We start from the raw sequence: 17,812 nt of genomic DNA, 5'->3' as shown, positions 1-17,812 counted from the left end.
ATTTTTGTGCCTTACAGCTCTAAGCATGAATTGTCCATAAACCAAGGGATCCTAAGTCCCTAAAAGAGTTGTTCCTGCCCCTAAAGGAACAAGGTCAACCAATTAGAGCTTCTCCCAGAAGTTCTCCACCAGAAACTGCTCAGAATCAATCAAATCAGGATCATTTCAGCTGCTCCACTAGCTAGCTGCGTTGCATAGCACCCCAGTACACTAGCTAGGTGCGTTGCAACGCACCTAAATGCACTACCAGGGTGCGCTGAGCGGGAAATGACAAATGGCAGTGTCATTCCGCGAGGTGGACAGACAATGGAAGCTTCCAGAATCTTCCCCAATGACACTTGCCTCACTGAGTTCGACCAAGGATGAGTAAGAGGCTCTTAGTCTCCAAGTGGAAGCAACAAATGACAAAGAGAAGCCACTAGTCAAATCATAAGCTAACTCATCCTCTTTGCATACATCTATATATGGATCCCTCATCCCAGAGATTCGGAGGCTGGAATTTTGTACATTGCAGAGAATTGCTGTTGGTTTTGAGATAGAGATCAATGCATTGGGTGATTTATGCTTTGTTGGAGGTGAAGAGGGGATTCCTTTGCTGGGGGGTTGATCCTGGATCAGGAATCATCGGTTGTAACTCCTCCTGGATCTTCCTGTGATATCAATAAAACTATTTGAGTTTCTCCTACATGCTTGTGTATCAATGATGTTTTGTTATATTTGCATGTTTAGCTTAAATCTGATCCTAAGCTATTTATGAATGTAAATCCATGTCTTTGTGTAGTTTTCCTCTTCTGTGATCTTGCAGGAACTTGGTGAAGTTGGGCAAGTAAGGGAGCAGGTAGCTGGAAGCTGTCAAAGAGGAGAGAGATTGGATCAAAGGGCTAGCGCAAGACACAGGTTGGTTCATCCTATTCCTCTTCGTTTATAGTTCATAAAGAAGAATACGAAAGTAGTTTTCCTTGTTTGTTTCTAAGGTACTGTCACACCTTAGTGGGATAGGGGCGTTCTGAGTAGACACTTTTCCCGTTAACAATCCAGTATTGAATCTCCTTCTCTGATGGGTACCACATCCACATATCCCTCAAACAGATGTTGATCCCGACAACGAAACCATTTGTTGGCTTGATTTGGGCTAACCTAGGTTTAATCTATATCGCAGCCCAACAAAACCCTTGATCATTGGCCCTTTCGGCAATGACCTGCAAGCAGATTGTTGTCTCACACGAAGTTACTATGGGAGGATGTAGAACCAAGTTTCTGTAGCCTTGAGGGACTAGGAGGTGTGGTATTATTATGTTATCTTATTATTAGAAATTATAAATCCCTTTGCCGCATTAGATTAATCAATTAAGCATTCCATATAAAATGATAACCTATGATTGTGATGAAGTAAAATGCAACTGTAATAACTACTACTCTACAACAGATAATAAGCAAATATACACATAAAAACACCAAATTAACATGGTTGACCCCAGTGTAGGGCTACTTCCAGAAGAACTATTGCTTACTATAATGAATCTTTGAATAACAACGAGTTCTTGGTCTGTGCACTTAGCTGCAGACTCTTCCCTATGCCTCTATGCACTGAGTTGCAGAGCCTCTCCTTTGCTACCAAATTATAGATAACAATAATTCACGCATAACACTTATATGGATAAAAACTACTTGATACCTCTTCTTATTATCTCACCCTACATATAATATTGCATTGTAGGGTAACATCATCAAAATACCATGGTCAAAATACAATTGACTCTTTAAAACAAGCAACTATGGCCCCAAAACCCTTTGATCCCTTAGAAAGTCGCGTACTTTTACAAAAAGGAGGGGCTTCGACCAACCCTGAAGTCCTTACGAAACCACACGGTATAAATGTGCTCTGCTGCATGCTCCACTCCGCTACGTGCTCCGCCCCACAATATGTGGACTCTTTGCTAAAATTTAGGCCAAGTTGGGTCGTGCCCAATAGAAAGACCATCTACCCCCCATGATAAACTACTGTCCAAACATGGCTTAAAAAAAGCCCCAATCAAGAATAAAATCAAGCTCAATAACCAACAAAGGATCCCACTCTCTCATTATAGTAGGTTGATCCAGGTAGATCCACTAGGTTTCACTTAGGGAATATCTTAATTATATAGTCAAGGAAACTCTTTCTTGCTCAAGAAAGGAAAATAGGTGCAAGAGGAAGGTTACAAGGAGTTAGTTGAATACTAGCATAAATGTGTTACTTCTCAAACGAAAACACAAAGTCTCACCAAAAACCTCTCTTTTATAAGACAAAATATAGTTCACATTAGTTGGCAAGAGAAACCATTACCATACAATTTTATGATTCAAGATTTAGCCTAAGTATTGTTCATGAATATTTCTAGAATCACTTGCAGGAATAATTCAAATAAAAAATATAGGATTTTCTCTTAGGAATAATTTTGAAACAAATATTTTTGGATTTTCTCTAAGGAAAATTTACAAATAAATTTATTTTAAATTTAAATTGGACTTGAAAGGATACTCCTTGATTTCTTTTCTAATTATAATGGATTAACTCTAGTCAAACAATTTGGAGGACCAATTTTGAGAGTAGGTCTAAGCCATTGTCTTAATCTCCCTACCATGTGGTTCTCTAGCTTTGAAGATTCTACCATTAGTAGAAAATGGTGGATTAGAGAAGAAATCATGTTTCCATTCCCAGAAGTGTGTCTTCCTCACTAAATCATTAACCAAGCTACAAAATCTATACTAATAAGGTAAGATATATCTTCCAACAATGACAAATAAAATGACAAGGGGAAAAGATTGTTTAAGTATGCAACTATAATTTCCTCCTTTATCATTAGACAGATCTTGAAAATTTTGTGAGGGGCACAAGTGATATTTCAAATATATAGTTTAATAGAACAGTGATGACTATTCCGAGAAACCAGTTTTCTTTAATTGGGATGATAGTGTCCTTAAACTATGTATTCTACATGGAGTAAGTGAGAAAATGTGGCATTATGAATTACTAAGTACTAATGGTTTGACATTAACATATGTTGTATGAATCCATGTGGAGGAAGATAGATGGGAGGAAACCACAATATGTTAGTACAATATGATTATAATGCATGCAATGAAACCACACCATGTTGTATATAACTTTATACACAATAATAATAATAATAATAATAAATATCATTATTATTAGTAATTTTATTTCATTTGAATGATATAGATATAAAGAAAATGTTTAGGACCACTGGATTCCTCCTCCAAGTTCTCCTAGACTCCTTGTGTTAATTTGTATTCCACACCATAACCCTTGTTGGTTATGTGTCTACCAACCCCCCCGCCCCCTCCTTAATTTGAATGAGTGTATGTGAGTCCTAGTAGACAGATGATGACACTTGCTAAGGGTTAGATGCGATCTTTGAATCTCATGACTTGAGGAAGATCTAAACCAAATGGGTAATAAAAGTAGAATTCTTTTAAGAAATTGTTGTTTAAGTGTGACCACTAACTCTACAACTTAGCTCTAACACTTAGTTCTTCTAAAACATTTCAAAATTTTGCTAGAAGTTGATGTATTTTTTTATTAGTAGTGCTCACAGATGGAAATTTGAATATGACTGCAAACTATTGGAGGATGCTTTTAGGGCTTAGAAATTCCCAAAACATTTCTAATTTATCCTGGGGATGATCTCTTATGTTAAGTGGAAGTTCTCTAAATTTGAATATGACCATAAACTAATATCGCTTAAAAAATAACTGAAAAATGAAACACACAGATGGTTTTGCTTTTGGCTACAACATTAATTCTAACTTGAGGTTTGAGACACTAGTTCTGCTTGTGGATTAGGCTCACATGTACATGTTTGATTCATAGGTATTCAAAACAATAAGCCTTTTTGTCAATGGATTTTATCATTCCTCCACATTATTATTGATTATGTATGAAACATGCATGTATCCTTTGAATAGTAGCTAAGAAAGCGATAGTCAAAATCGATAATATATGTGCATCTATTGTTGTAAATATTATGATAATCCTTAACCCTAGTCTCTTGAGAAAAAATATTTTGACATGTGCTAAAATAAAGTATATTCTTAAGCCATGCTCGTGTCTGTATTTTTTACATAGATACCATTTTTTACATACAAACCTAGAGAGAGTGCTCATGAAAGTACGATTTTTTCTATTCAATTGATAATTCAATTTTTTTGGTGGTAGGGAATAATTGTCATCCTTTGTAACATTTTTCAAGGTTCATTTTTTAAGAAGGCAAAGACATATCAATCCCATGTAGTTCTCCATGAGTCTCCTTGAATTTCACCATCATGGGCTTAATAATAAACATTTTCGTAGCTATTTTCGTGGTTGTTTCACTATGGAAGTCAAAATATCAATAAACTAATGACCATGACTGAGAATGGGAGCACACTATGTCATAGAGCATGCCATTGATTCCATATATAACTCAAAAATAATTAGTGGCCCTTATATTTAAGGTTTTTTTGGGCTTATTTTGCAGAAGACAATCTAAATTATGTGATTTGTCTCCGAAATGGTGCCAAATTCAACCCTATTTCTCCAAGGAAAATCCAAATTCCTTGTATAATAGTAGAGATCACTAGCTATAGAAAACACTATGCTTGAATTATGGATCTAAGTGATGTGCGATTGATATAGAAAGTGGCTACTGTGACAAGCAAACTAATTGGTTAAGAATGTAAAGAATGGATATGATAATGAGGATTCCTCGAATGATAAAGAGAAACCTTCTACTATCTTTGTCAATCGTGACAAGGGAAATGAAATTCCCTTTGCCACTCATGAGCTCCATCAAGAAGGTAAAAAATGATGCATTGTTGTCGAACCTAACTATCTCGAATAGAATGGTTGCATAGAAGGTGATGTCATTGATAACAAAGAGCCACTGGAAGATATTACTAGAAAATAAACACGTTGAGACAAGTACCTTAGAACTAGGTACATAAAAACAAATGATTGTGGATAGAGATAAGGGAATTTCAAATATGTAGACAAATGTAACCATGGAGGTGAGGTGCAATAAATAGCAATAAACACATAATAGTAGACAAAATGCCAAACCTGGTAAGGAAGATGTGAAAAGATTTAAAGAGCACCTAAGTTTAAAGCTAGTGACTTAAATTGATGGCTTTGATTAGAATGTCTCTTTGTAAAAAAAGAAGAAGAAAAGAATATAAATACATTGCATTTCATTAGAATAATATAGATATAAATACAATGTATACAACTATTGACTTCATATTCTACACCATAACCTTTACCGATAAAACATTTAACATAATTTAATTTTAAAGTTATAACCAAAACAATTACCAAATTAATGTACATACTCTACTTCATTCAAAAGAAATTTTATAAACTCCTTAAAAAAATACATATTCCTAATATTAATGGATTACAATCACAATATATATAATAACAACCTATTAAATATATATATATATATATATATATATATATATTTCAAAATAATAATAATAATAATAATAATATTTAAAAGTAATAAAATTAATTAATTTTAAAATCAACTTTCAAAAGTTTATAATTTTTCAAAAAAGCTTGTAATTTTCCACACAAATCTAAAGCTTAATAAAATAAAAACAGCCTTAATGCTACAAGATAAATCCGTTGAACAAATAATGATATACGATGCATTTGAAATTACAATAGAGTTGTATGCATAAAGGTATTGCGAACCTTCTATAAAACACTTTCAAGGGATGTCATGCACAAGGTCTATGGGGAGAAGGTTTGTGAAATCAGTGGGTGGTTCTCAAAATCCAATTACAAATAGCAGTTTATGCAATCATGTTTATGCCGCTCTGTTGGAATTGATGTGATCCATATTATTATGTTTCTTTCTACATTTATTCGAATTATAGAATGCTTCTCCCATCTCTGAGCTAACTCTTCAATTGTTATAAATTGTTGTGCAATGTATTGGATTGGAATGAACAAATTTTTTAGTTCTTTTTACTGTTCTGAATAATTCTATCAAATGATCAAATATTCATTTTTTTTCTTGAAGTAAAAAAATGATGAACACAAATGATTAGTTGTTATAGGTCCTATTTCTCAAAAAATAATTAAAAAAGTTAAAGACCTATTTCTGAACAGATAATTAATAAGTGCTAATGGGAAGTATTAGAGGACTCGACGAAATTAGTAGTATTATACGGAAACAGATCAAACAATATAACAACGAAGTAAGAGTTCGTAATCTTGGCACCTTACTTCAAGTAAGAGATGGCATTGCTGTAAGTACTACTATACCTTTGACCAAAAAATATGGAAGGGCTTACATTAGATTTAGGGATAATGAGGCTCGAACTGATGACTTCCGCCATGTCAAGGTGACACTCTACCGCTGAGTTATATCCCTTCCTAGTCACACGCAGGATCCTCATAATTTGATTATTATGGATAAGATTTCATTGTGGAATATCACGTCGTTTTGGTTTATGGGAATAGAGGGAGATAACGTTAATTCGAATGATTAGTCTGTAGTTTTTCTTAATATAAAAATAAGTTCAGTTTTAACCTTCCTTTTTAAGAAATATAAAGTAAAGTTTAATTTTATTTTATTTTTGTTTATTAGTTTGTCTGGGATATTTAGAGTTAATTATTTTTGGTAGTGAGGGCATATTAGCCATTTTGCACTGGCTAACCCAATTCATGATATAAATGGCTTTTTTTCATATTTTAAATTAACCATTTATACATATTAAAAAAAGATTAAAGAAATTATTTATCATTAAAAATTTATATTTAATAAATTATATAAATAATTTAAAATATATTAAAATTTGTATTTACTGAATAAAATTGAGTGTTAAAATTCTTTTTGATCCCAGCTGGTGCTGGGAGGTCTGCTATTGTGTTCAGGCTATATGCTCTGTTCAGACTCATCCTATGGATTATATTTCATATGTCCTCATATTTTGTATGGATGCTCTATTATACAGACTCATTATAATACAATTCAGCTTTTCTTTTTGAAAAAAAAAAATTTGATTAATTACAAAATTAAGATTTGATAAACTTTTAAAACCATCTCATATAATTAATTCTCCCAACAAAAATAAAATCTAATCACACATTTTTTAATTACATAATATGTTTTTATTCTTCAAAATTAAATTTTAAATACATACAAAAATTAATTCCATAAATGATCTGTGAAACGCTCAAATTAAATAAGATTCATGCATAAAAGTCATGATTCGAACACAATCCTAGGAAATTTCAGAGACTTAATTGAACTAGGCGGCATAAAATTTTAACTCGAACAATTTGTTTAACTTTAATAAAAAGAGAGAATTCCAAAATCTCCACATTTTAAGTAATCCATAAACTACTATCCCGACACATGAACTAACTGTTAAAACTCGATTGAATCAAAATTATGATAGTTATATCTTAAATGCCGAATTTTCTGGTGGACTTAAGAGGATTGATCTCTTAATCGTTTTCAATGCTGCATTGCGACACGTTTTTAATGATGACTTTGCCTTGGTTACCATCTTACTACATTTTCAAAAAGTCAATATTCTGATATGTGTGGTTACAGTTGCCTATGGACTGGACTGGATCAAACACTTACAGTCATTAGTGTCTGCGTTGAAAGCTGAAATAGTCTATTAATTGGAACGTGTGGAATTGCAGTCTATAGAAATATTTGACCGCGTGACAGTTGACTACAGAAACCTTGACAGCGCGAGTGCGTTGACATTAACAACTGTGCAGCAAGAGAAACTATATAGTCATAGACGCTAAGCTTCAATTTATCTCGTCGATCTGAATAATTCGCTGTATTGATACCAAGCCTGCCCTGATGTGTCGTCGACCTGAATAGCTGGTTATCTCGCTGTATTGATACCAACGTTACTATGTTAAGCTTCAATAACCCACCACATGATTGTTCGGAGGTGGAGGTGCCTTCATACTTCAGGTGCCCCATATCGATGGAGCTTATGAGAGACCCCGTAACCGTTTCCACCGGCATGACGTATGATCGGGAAAGCATAGAGCACTGGATTTTTTCGTGCAACAAGAAAACATGTCCTGCTACCATGCAGCCGCTAGAGAATTTCGATTTAACTCCCAACCACATGCTGCGTCGCCTCATTAAAGGATGGTGCGTTGCAAACAGCTCCAAGGGCGTAGAGCAAATCACCACTCCCCGGGCGCCCGTCGACTCTGATCAAATCTCCGTGTTACTTCAAGCTGCACTCAGATCTCCAGCAGTCGAAGGCATCAGTGCATTGAAAAAATTGCGGTCCATTGCGCGGGAGAGCGAGGGAAACAGAAGGTGCATGGCGGCGGCCGGTTCGAGTATCGTTCTTGCATCTCTGATCAATTCGTCTTGCTGCGACGAGATTGGCAATGAAAAGTTCAGGGCTTGTGAAGAAACTTTGGGTATATTGCATCTGCTTCCTATGACTCAGGAAACTGCAAGATCTTTGTCAGAGGCAGCGTGCATTAGGTCCATGGCCTTTGTCTTGCATAAGGGAAACAATGAAGCTAGACTTCACGCGGTCGTTTTATTGCAGAAGGTTTCCACTTGGATATCTGATTGGGAATTTATTGGCAGGGAAAAGATTGATATTTTCCAAAGTCTCATAGAGATCATAAAGGGTGAATCCTGCCATCAGGGAATCGTGGCAGCCTTGGTTGTCCTCAGAGCAATATGTAAAAGGTCCAGAAAGAACAGATTAATGGCTATAGAGGCAGGCACAGTATTTTGTCTGATTGAATTACTTCCAGAGGCCGAGAAGCCCGAGTGTGAAAAGATATTAGATCTGTTGGACATGCTAGTGGACTACGCAGAGGGAAGGGCTGCCATGGCTGATCACGCGATGGGCATTGCTGTAGTCTCCAAGAAGATTATTAGGGTTTCAGAAATTGCCACTCAGAAAGCAGTTCGAATTCTTTGGTCGCTTTGCATATATTCTTCAACTCCGTCGATTCTTCGGGAGGTGCTTCAGTGTGGAGCTGTGTCTAAACTTTGCATGCTTCAACAACTCAGTTGCGCAGAGAAAACGAAGCAGAAGGCGAAGGAGGTATTGAGATTGCATGCAAACACTTTTAGAGTCTCCCCTTGTCTTCCGTACATAATGAGAACTATCATGCACAGTTTCGAAATTTGATCCGATACACCCAAGCAATTAAACAAAAGGATGGCTTGAAAAAAGGAGGCATTTTCGTTGTTATGTCAATTTTATAGAATGGGTTGGACATTAATAGTGTTACTTTGAAAAAAGACAGAGAAACTTGCCGGCCCATAGAGATTCGATGCGTATGAGCATCGTTATTGTTATAGTCATGTATATAGGCATTCCTATTTCGAAGAGGGAGAGTGCAAGATTAAATGCTATGGATATTTCAGATAGTAATGATCGTTTTGGGAAGATATTTGATTATTATGAGATTATTGACGAATAATATCTTTAGCCAACGAAGTTGTTAACAAGGTCAGTGGAGAGTGATATCTATTTACATTATGAAAACTTAGTCATCATCCTCTTACCAAAAGAAATTGTAAAATGATATTATCATTTACACACTAAAAATTTCGACAGCACAAAAATATATGTTACAAATTATTGAAAAAAAAGCATTTATTAATATAAAAGGATATGAAAATAATATTGTTCTTTCACAACATTATATCCATTATTTTTTCACAACATTATATTGATTGAGTATGCATATAATGTAAATACGTCAACATTTATCATTTTACTTACTAAAACATTTATCATTTTACTTGCTGAAATTAAATTCCATTGAGAAAAAAATTATTCCTTCCTCCAAAATACCCTAAATAACCTCAATTAACAAAATATTAAAATAAGTGATTTAACAATGGAGAATTTCCAAGATGGTAATGGGCTTCATATCACGTAAATGTCATTCACCAGCTTGACCTGATGCTTGATGGTCTCGTATTGCTGGCCGCTAGTTCCCCGCTGTGCGTCTATGCCCCTCTAGTGGGATTGACCCTTCTAGCCGGTGCCAGTGGTTCAGTGTTGGCCGTGTCTCCTGCGGCCTGACTGACCATTTCTTGCTCCCTCGGCTCCTCTACTCGGTCTCAGTCACTTATTGGATTGGCATCGTTCGAACCGTTTGGCTGGTGGGTGGGTTCCGTGGATTGACTCCACCTTCTTCAGTCGGTCCCCTTTCCTGCTTTCGTTGCTGCCTCTGGCTTGGTCTGTCATTGTCCTGGGCTCTGCAGTCACCCGCCCTATTGGTTCCTGGATAGGGGGGAATTCCTTCGCCTTCTCTGGAAGTTTCGTTCTAGGCGGAAATCGAAGCTTCCAATACTCTGGTGGCCTCTGCCCTTACGTTCAACAAGTAGGGGGGTTCTATTTTTTTGAAGAAAGATGACGAGATCCCTAAGATTGAAATCTGTTCCCCATAAACCCGCTCAAGGGCTCTGATGCTTGTAGACGGAGGTCTGTTGGGGAGTTCATGGACCTTTGGGCCCCCTCATATGGTTAAGGTCTGGGTTGAGAAGAACTGGAATCATGTGATCAAGGGTGTTGTAATTTTCTCAATATGTGGCAAAGGTTTCTAAAACATTTATTTTGAGAATCTTTTGGATCGAGACTTAGTGTTCAGGAGCGGTCTGTATTTTATGGGAGCCTAGGGGCTCTCTCTGGATCGATAGAGTCCTAGTTTCAACCTTGAATGTGATGTTCCATATTCAATTCCGGTCTGGGTGAAACTCCCTTACCTCCCCTGCATTGCTGGAATGATGCGACTTTCAAGCTTGTTGGCAGCTGTTTGGGGAGGAATATTGACTGCTCTGAGCCTAAATATGGCATTTTCTCTTATTCTTGGATCTATGTGGAGGTGGATTTAGAAAAGAATCTCCTGGCGGTAGTCAACCTCTGTATGGATAGCTAGAGGCATGTGCAAGAGGTTGATTATGATCAGTTACCCTTCAAGTGCAAGTTGTGTCAATAATATGGACACTTTGCAAAAGACTAACCTAAAAGTGGAGAATGTGCAGAGAAGCTTTATGGGGATCCTAAAGATCAATGGATGTAGGTTAAGCATCGCAAGTCCTTGAAGTTTCCACCTCTCACCAACACCCCAGGTTCAGTTCAAGCCAACATGGGAGTGGATTTGCCCCGCTCCCACCCCCCACTCCCCCAAAGCTCGTCGGTTCAGGGCAGTCTCGGTTTGGAATCTAAGAATAAATTTGGAATATTGGGCTCTGTGGCTGGGACCAAAGGTCCAGATCTCCCCGAGCCTCCCCGCTCCTTTCCGAGGGCCTATTTTCGTCATTCTGCCCCCTAAGGCCACACCCCCAAAGGGCACAAGGACTCTAGTTCAAGTCCTAACACCTACAATAGTTTCGAGGATTCATGAGATTAAGAGGAGGAAAAGGAAGGCTTCTTAACCTCCTCTGAAGGTAAGGGACCTACTGTGCAGCTGAACTTGGCTGACGACAAATCAAAGGGGAGAAGGAAAACGAAACCTATCATAAAAGAGAATAAATGAGGATGAAAAACAAACCAAGAAGTCAGAAGGGAAAAAAAAGAAATAATTAGGAGTCTAGCACACTATACCACGTCAGCTACCAAATCTAAGAAACAAAGGAGGTGGGGCGGAAAATGGAAACAACATGGGCCTTATCAATGGGGCAGGGGACACCAAAAAGTGATTACTAAATATTATGTCTTGGAATTGTAGGGGTTTGGGTTTAGTAAAAAGAATCACAGAACCAAAATCCCTCATCTATAAAGAAAGACCAGAAGTCACCCTCCTACAGGAAACCAAGATGGACGAGGAGTCTATCAACTCTATTAAACATAAGTTTTGGAACAGTAGCAAGATGGAAATAGTCAGTTCAAGAAGAGCGTCTGGAGGCCTTGGTATGTTATGGAATCTTAAAAAGCTAAATCTCGTGAGTACTCTAAAAACAACCCATTGGATAACAACTATTTTTAATACTGAGAAACAACAACTCTTCATAGTGATCAATGTGTACATGCCTATCCACTTTCGGGAAAAGAAAGTTTCCTTCTCATGGAAATGAGAGCTACAAAGTTCGGGAATAACTACACTATTGGGGGAGACTTCAATACCACAATGGGAAATCACGAAAAATGAGGGGACTCCATTATTCATGATGCCCAATAGGAATACATGGTGGACCTCATCCTAGCCTTGAACCTATATGATTTCAAACCTCAAAAATTGTTTTGCACCTGGACTAACAAAAGAGTGGGTCCAAACCATATAACAACTCGTTTGGATTGGTTCCTTGTTGTCAACAATATCCTGACTCTGAATTACATCGTTAAATCCTCCATCCTCTCATGGGTACGATCAGATCATTGACCGATTGGCCTAGATATCTCCCTGCCTTTGGATTTGGGCACTATTCCCTTCGATTACTCCCCCCAGTGGATGGAAGTTCCTGATTTCTTAGAGATGGTCACCATCTCCTGGTCGAGATGGATTGATGGATGCCCAATTACTATATGGGAGGCTAATATTGACAAACTTAAAGGAGACATGAAAGCTTGGCTCAAAGAAAACAAATCAGAAAGATAGTTCAATATCAAAAATATGGAAGAAAAAATGGAAGCAATCCAAGGGAGAATGGAAACCATGTCAGTTCGGGAATTAGATATACAAAAGGAAGTTGAAACCTTCAAGAGCCTACACACAACTCTCATAAAGGAAGAGGAGTACTAGAGACTAAAATCAAGAAATAACTAGCTTAAGGCAGGGGATAGGCATACTAAGTTCTTTCACAAACAAGCCAAGTTTAGAGAATCGAAAAACAATATTACTCAGATTACTCATGGGGAGACGATCATCAATAAATTTGAAGAAATTAAAAGAGATGCAACAGAGCACTATTAAAATATGTACTCTAAGGATCATACATGGGATTTAGACAACAAAGACTTGCTTCTCGACGACATTCCCCACTTAGAGTCAGAGGAGTGTAATATCTCTTTGACTACTCCTCCAACAGAGGAGGAGATCCGAAAAGTAATCTTCTCCTTCCCCCTTGATAAGGCATCGGGTCTGAATGGTTTATCGATGATATTTTTCCACTCCTTCTGGGATGTTATAAATAAGGACCTGTGCAAGTTGGTGGGATACGCCTTTAAACGATGTGATATGGGGAGTGACATAAATTATTCCTTTCTAGCTTTAATCCCTAAAGAATCGAGCCCCTCCTCATTCTCTAGATTTCACCCGATTTCCTTCTGCAATGTCTCTTATAAGATCTTTTCAAAGTTGCTAGCTTATCGTCTCAAGTTGCTATTGCCCCTCTTAATCTTTGAAAACTAGGGGGGTTTTGTCCTGTTGATGCCTCGAAAATTGCTACATTGACATCGAGGAAAGCCACCCGGTCTGGACCTTAAAGGCAGCTCATTTTCCGTTTGATGTGGTGACTCCGACTAGATATAATGGGACCAATTTCCCAATGATTTGTAAATAGGATGGATAAGTGATTGATTTTCTATTATCTAGGGGTAATGATGGATGATTTATTCTAAAAGTGAAACAATATAAATAACTAATATATCCCGAGAAATTTCTCTCTTAGTGCAACTTTTGGTGATTCTTATTAACAAGTAGACATATAGATGACTCCACTTATGAACAAGAATATTCATTCATATGATAATTACTTTGTTCAAGTAGTTGAACAAAGTAATAATTAAAACATTATTACACTATTCTTTATATACCATTGACATAAATATGAATAAATAGTAGCAACCCTTAAACATTCAATAGTGATAAGCCAAAGGACTGTTGTGAAAGCACATACATATATCAATGATAGAAAAAATGAATAAACGCTGATTCATATAAAAGAATAAAACACAGACATAGATAGTAGAACCATATGTAATTTGAATCCCCTTTGATATCAATTGCATTCAGATTCCGCCTTTCAACTTGGAAATACTCTTACAAAAAGTAATAGTGCATATTCCATAAAAATACTCGTCATTAAAACTCATAATTCAGGTCTAGTCTTCATAAAAAATATATATATTAGAAGCACAATAGTGAAACTCCCGATCTAAGTCTTAATACAAAATTTGAGGACCCTTTCTAAAAACATGAAAGGATCTATAAATACTTTCCAAAACTAACTAGCTATAAAATAAAAAAGCTGTGAGCTGGTATAACCAAATCATAAATATATGAAAATCTCCCCGAAATAGACATGCTTGCAGTCAGTAAGAATGACTCATTGTTTCGGCTGACTATCCTTTGGCTTGCACTGGCATATGGCGAGCATCGGTTGCAGTTCTAGAGGGTGACTCATATGTGAATGTAGTTGGGCAGAATATGTGGCATCAATAATTTTAGGAATCATGTAACCAATTGCATCGATTAGAAATTTCATTGCTGCCTTTTGACTATGTGGTTTAACAAGGAAGAACCAAAAGGTGTCCCATGTTAAAGTTTGAATTCCTGCGATCAATCTTTCTGTCTTTTCCAGTTCCTGTTTCCATGTCTACTCCAATGCTTTGGCTGATGGTAGTTTTCCTAGAGTGCATTCTGAAATTAAATTGGACAAATAAAGAGTATCATTAATTAATTCAATCAGTTTACCAATCGCCGATCTGCATCTTGATGTCGCCCTCTCCGCTTTCATCAGTTGAGATTGCCATTCTAGGAACATGATTTCCTTATGTGATTTCAGAATTTGAGGCAGATTTGCAACTTGTACTTCCTTGGTTTCTTGCCAAGAGAGAAACTTTGTTAGTGTTTCATTGGCTTTCTCCAATTTCTGTCTTGCATCAACTGACTTATCAATCATTGATGAGGAAATTTCACATAGGGGTAGAGAAAGAGAGATATTATGACATAGTAAGTTCAATTGATTAGATAATGCCTTATTAATCTGGAGAGCTTCTGATTTGAATTCTCCTACTTGAGGAAATCCTTTGAACCTTTCTATTTACTGTGATAGTTGAGCAATTTGTTCATCTTTTTTTTTGCTCGACTGTTCATTCATTGTCTTCAGCTTGCTCAATGCTTGAGATAGTTCCTTTTGCTTCTGAACTACATTTTGATCTATTCTCTATTTCTATTTGAACAATTTCTTGTTTAATTGGTTGTTTGACTGCTGCTGTGCTGCCAATTGCTGTTCTAACTACTCTACCCTCTGTTGTTTTTCATGTACCCGTGTCTCCAGTGAAACAATTTTCCGATCCTTTTCTTTAAGAAAATTGATGACTTCTGATGCCTTATCCATAGTAGTTGCCGAGTATGCCGCAACATACTGAGAGAGTTTAGTAATGTCTTTAGAAGGATTGACTTCCTCTCTCCATACCACATTAGTTATTTCCATCTGTGCAAGCAAAAGAGAAGATTGATAAAGTTATCTCTTTTTCCTTTGTCTCTTTATTACAACCCTATGCTTAGGGCTATAGAAGACATCCAAAGGTGGTATTTCTTCTACATGTAGAATGATTTCATCGGATAGGTTTTCTAGAATCATCTATATCCTTTTGAGTCATGGGTGGGTTGCTGGTTCCTTCAATTAGAACCCTATTAGTTGCTGTCTTTTGACCAGTTGTGACTTCAGGCGTGCTAAATCCTTGTAGGCTCTCAGTATTTCTTATGATTGAGTCAAACTGTTGTCATTCTTTGAGTAGTTTGGGATCAATATGAATGTCTGTATCCATGAGTTCACTACCTTTTCCCTGTTCATGTTCCTGATTTGGCACTTTTCTTTCTTAGAGTCCTTTTCCACCTCAGGGGTCGTATCAGCAGACATTTGTTCAGTTTGACTGGATGGCTTAACTATACGGATTGTGGCTAATAGTTCTAAAGGTAGAGTTTGCAACCTCTGTTCTCTAAGCCTATTAAACGTTTCTAGCCCTTCATCTTGATACCTAATTCTAGCCAATCCTTTAACTTGAAATAATGATTCAGTTGAGGAAAATAGATCATTGAAGTCATTTGCTTCATGATCAAATTTAGAAAGTTTGGCTTGTTCAAGAACATTATAGGTAACCTTTCTTGGATCATATTGCCTGTTAGGAATTGTGGCAAGATTCAGCATTAGCATCTTTTTTGTCTCCTTCTCTTCGTGCTTGTAATCAAGAAGAGTGAAAACACCACATTGTAAAGGGAATATAGGCCATACCTGTTTCTTAGAATTTCTAAGGGTTTTTGATGTCCCTTCTATTGTTATTTGATAAGCCAATTCCCGATCTAGCAATTTATCAGGCACATACAGGGGGAGAACATGGGGTTTAGTGAGGCTACCAAAAAGCCTTATATAAGTAAATTTTTCCTCTCCGAACCAACTTCCTACTACTGTCATGTTTGTCTCTGCTTTCTGGGATATCCTGGGAGTAGGATTATTAAAAATAGAGTAATATACGAGTAAAATAAAACCATTGCAAATTTTATACAGATGATTTTTGTAGTGAGCTTTCCATAACTATTGATGATAAATATGGATTGGTTTACGGTCTTGGGGAGTCCATCTCCATCTGAGTAACGAAAATTCAGAATTGAAACAAATAGTATCCAAATTAATAAAAACTTCTAAGAAACTTCTTTCTACGCATCTGAACCTTTCCGCGCATCTTAGAAAGGATTTTTGGCAATCACTGGATGTAATTTCATTCATAAGAGCTGACAAATGGTTAATGAAAGACAATATCAAGAAACTAAAAAAGTTAAACAATTTACGCAACAATGGTGAAGATCACAACCTGTGCGCTCGTTCAAAGATTCCTCAGAACTACAATCTTAATGGTTCTTCCAGAATACAAATACCGCAAGACATGTTGGTTGACAATGTTCCTGATAGCAATCAAGCTATATTAAAGAAAACCAGCGCAGTGAATATTGGTTGTATCAGCAAAAACTCGGAATTAGATTCGATGCAACAAATGAATAATTCATCGGCCCCTATTCCTGACTCGCAATCTTTAACAGTCGTGCCTATAAACAACACTGCCTTGATGATGAATAGAAGTGGCAATAATTCGGTGGCGCAGGCTCCTTTGCAAACAGAATCACAAATGAGCACAATCCACTCATCCAGAACGGAATCCAGTCTTGATTCAACCCCTGAGACTATGGATTCGGTGGTGCAGGTATACAGTCCCGACGGTCCAGCAGTAAAATCTTTAAACAGTGCAGAACGGAAATGTATTATGAATTCGAAGGATAGTCTAGCGCATTCTTCAACGCAGGTTACAACGGTTAAACCTTTGAACCACATTGTTACAAGTCAGGTTGGGAGCAGTCAAGGCAGCAATACGATGGCAAGAAACGTGGCTGTGACTCAGGATAAAAGCAACAGAGGTATAATAGGTAGGCACGACATCATAACCAACAGGCCACAAAATGAAAATAGCGCTGGCATAAATAATAATATGGATAAAACAGAAAACTTCGCTAATAACCCTTCCACCAGTTTAAAAACGCAAAACCCTCATCACAATCTAAACATGACCTCTGACAAAGCCCTAGTTATTAACTTATCAGACATCATCCTAGATCATGCAGCTGAATCCATCTTAAAAAAAGCGCTGAATTTTGCCATAACCCCTAATAAAATTCCGATAGAAGAGGTTATCAGTAATATCGAAGTAGCCATAAAAAACTTAGATATAGCTGAAAGTGAAGAAATCAGACAAGATATTGCAAAAATCCTGAGAACAGCAAAACCTCCTTCATCTAAGATTTCCTTAGAAGAGAAAAGAGCCTTAAACACCCTTAGAAATAATAAAAACATAGTTATCCTAAAGGCTG

At 36.8% G+C, this 17,812-nt stretch overlaps 1 pseudogene; it reads left to right on the top strand.

Annotated features, from left to right (window-relative positions):
* Nucleotides 1–7,856: 7,856 nt before the first annotated feature.
* LOC149155269 (E3 ubiquitin-protein ligase PUB23 pseudogene) lies at nucleotides 7,857–9,509 on the top strand (annotated as a pseudogene).
* The last annotated feature ends 8,303 nt before the right edge of the window (nucleotides 9,510–17,812 follow it).

This window comes from Pinus tabuliformis, chromosome 9 (assembly GCF_031772625.1).
Source record: "Pinus tabuliformis cultivar Carrire ecotype Pingquan chromosome 9, CPIR1, whole genome shotgun sequence".
NCBI classification, from domain to species: Eukaryota; Viridiplantae; Streptophyta; class Pinopsida; order Pinales; family Pinaceae; genus Pinus; species Pinus tabuliformis.
This window is presented reverse-complemented; position numbering and strand designations above follow the sequence as displayed.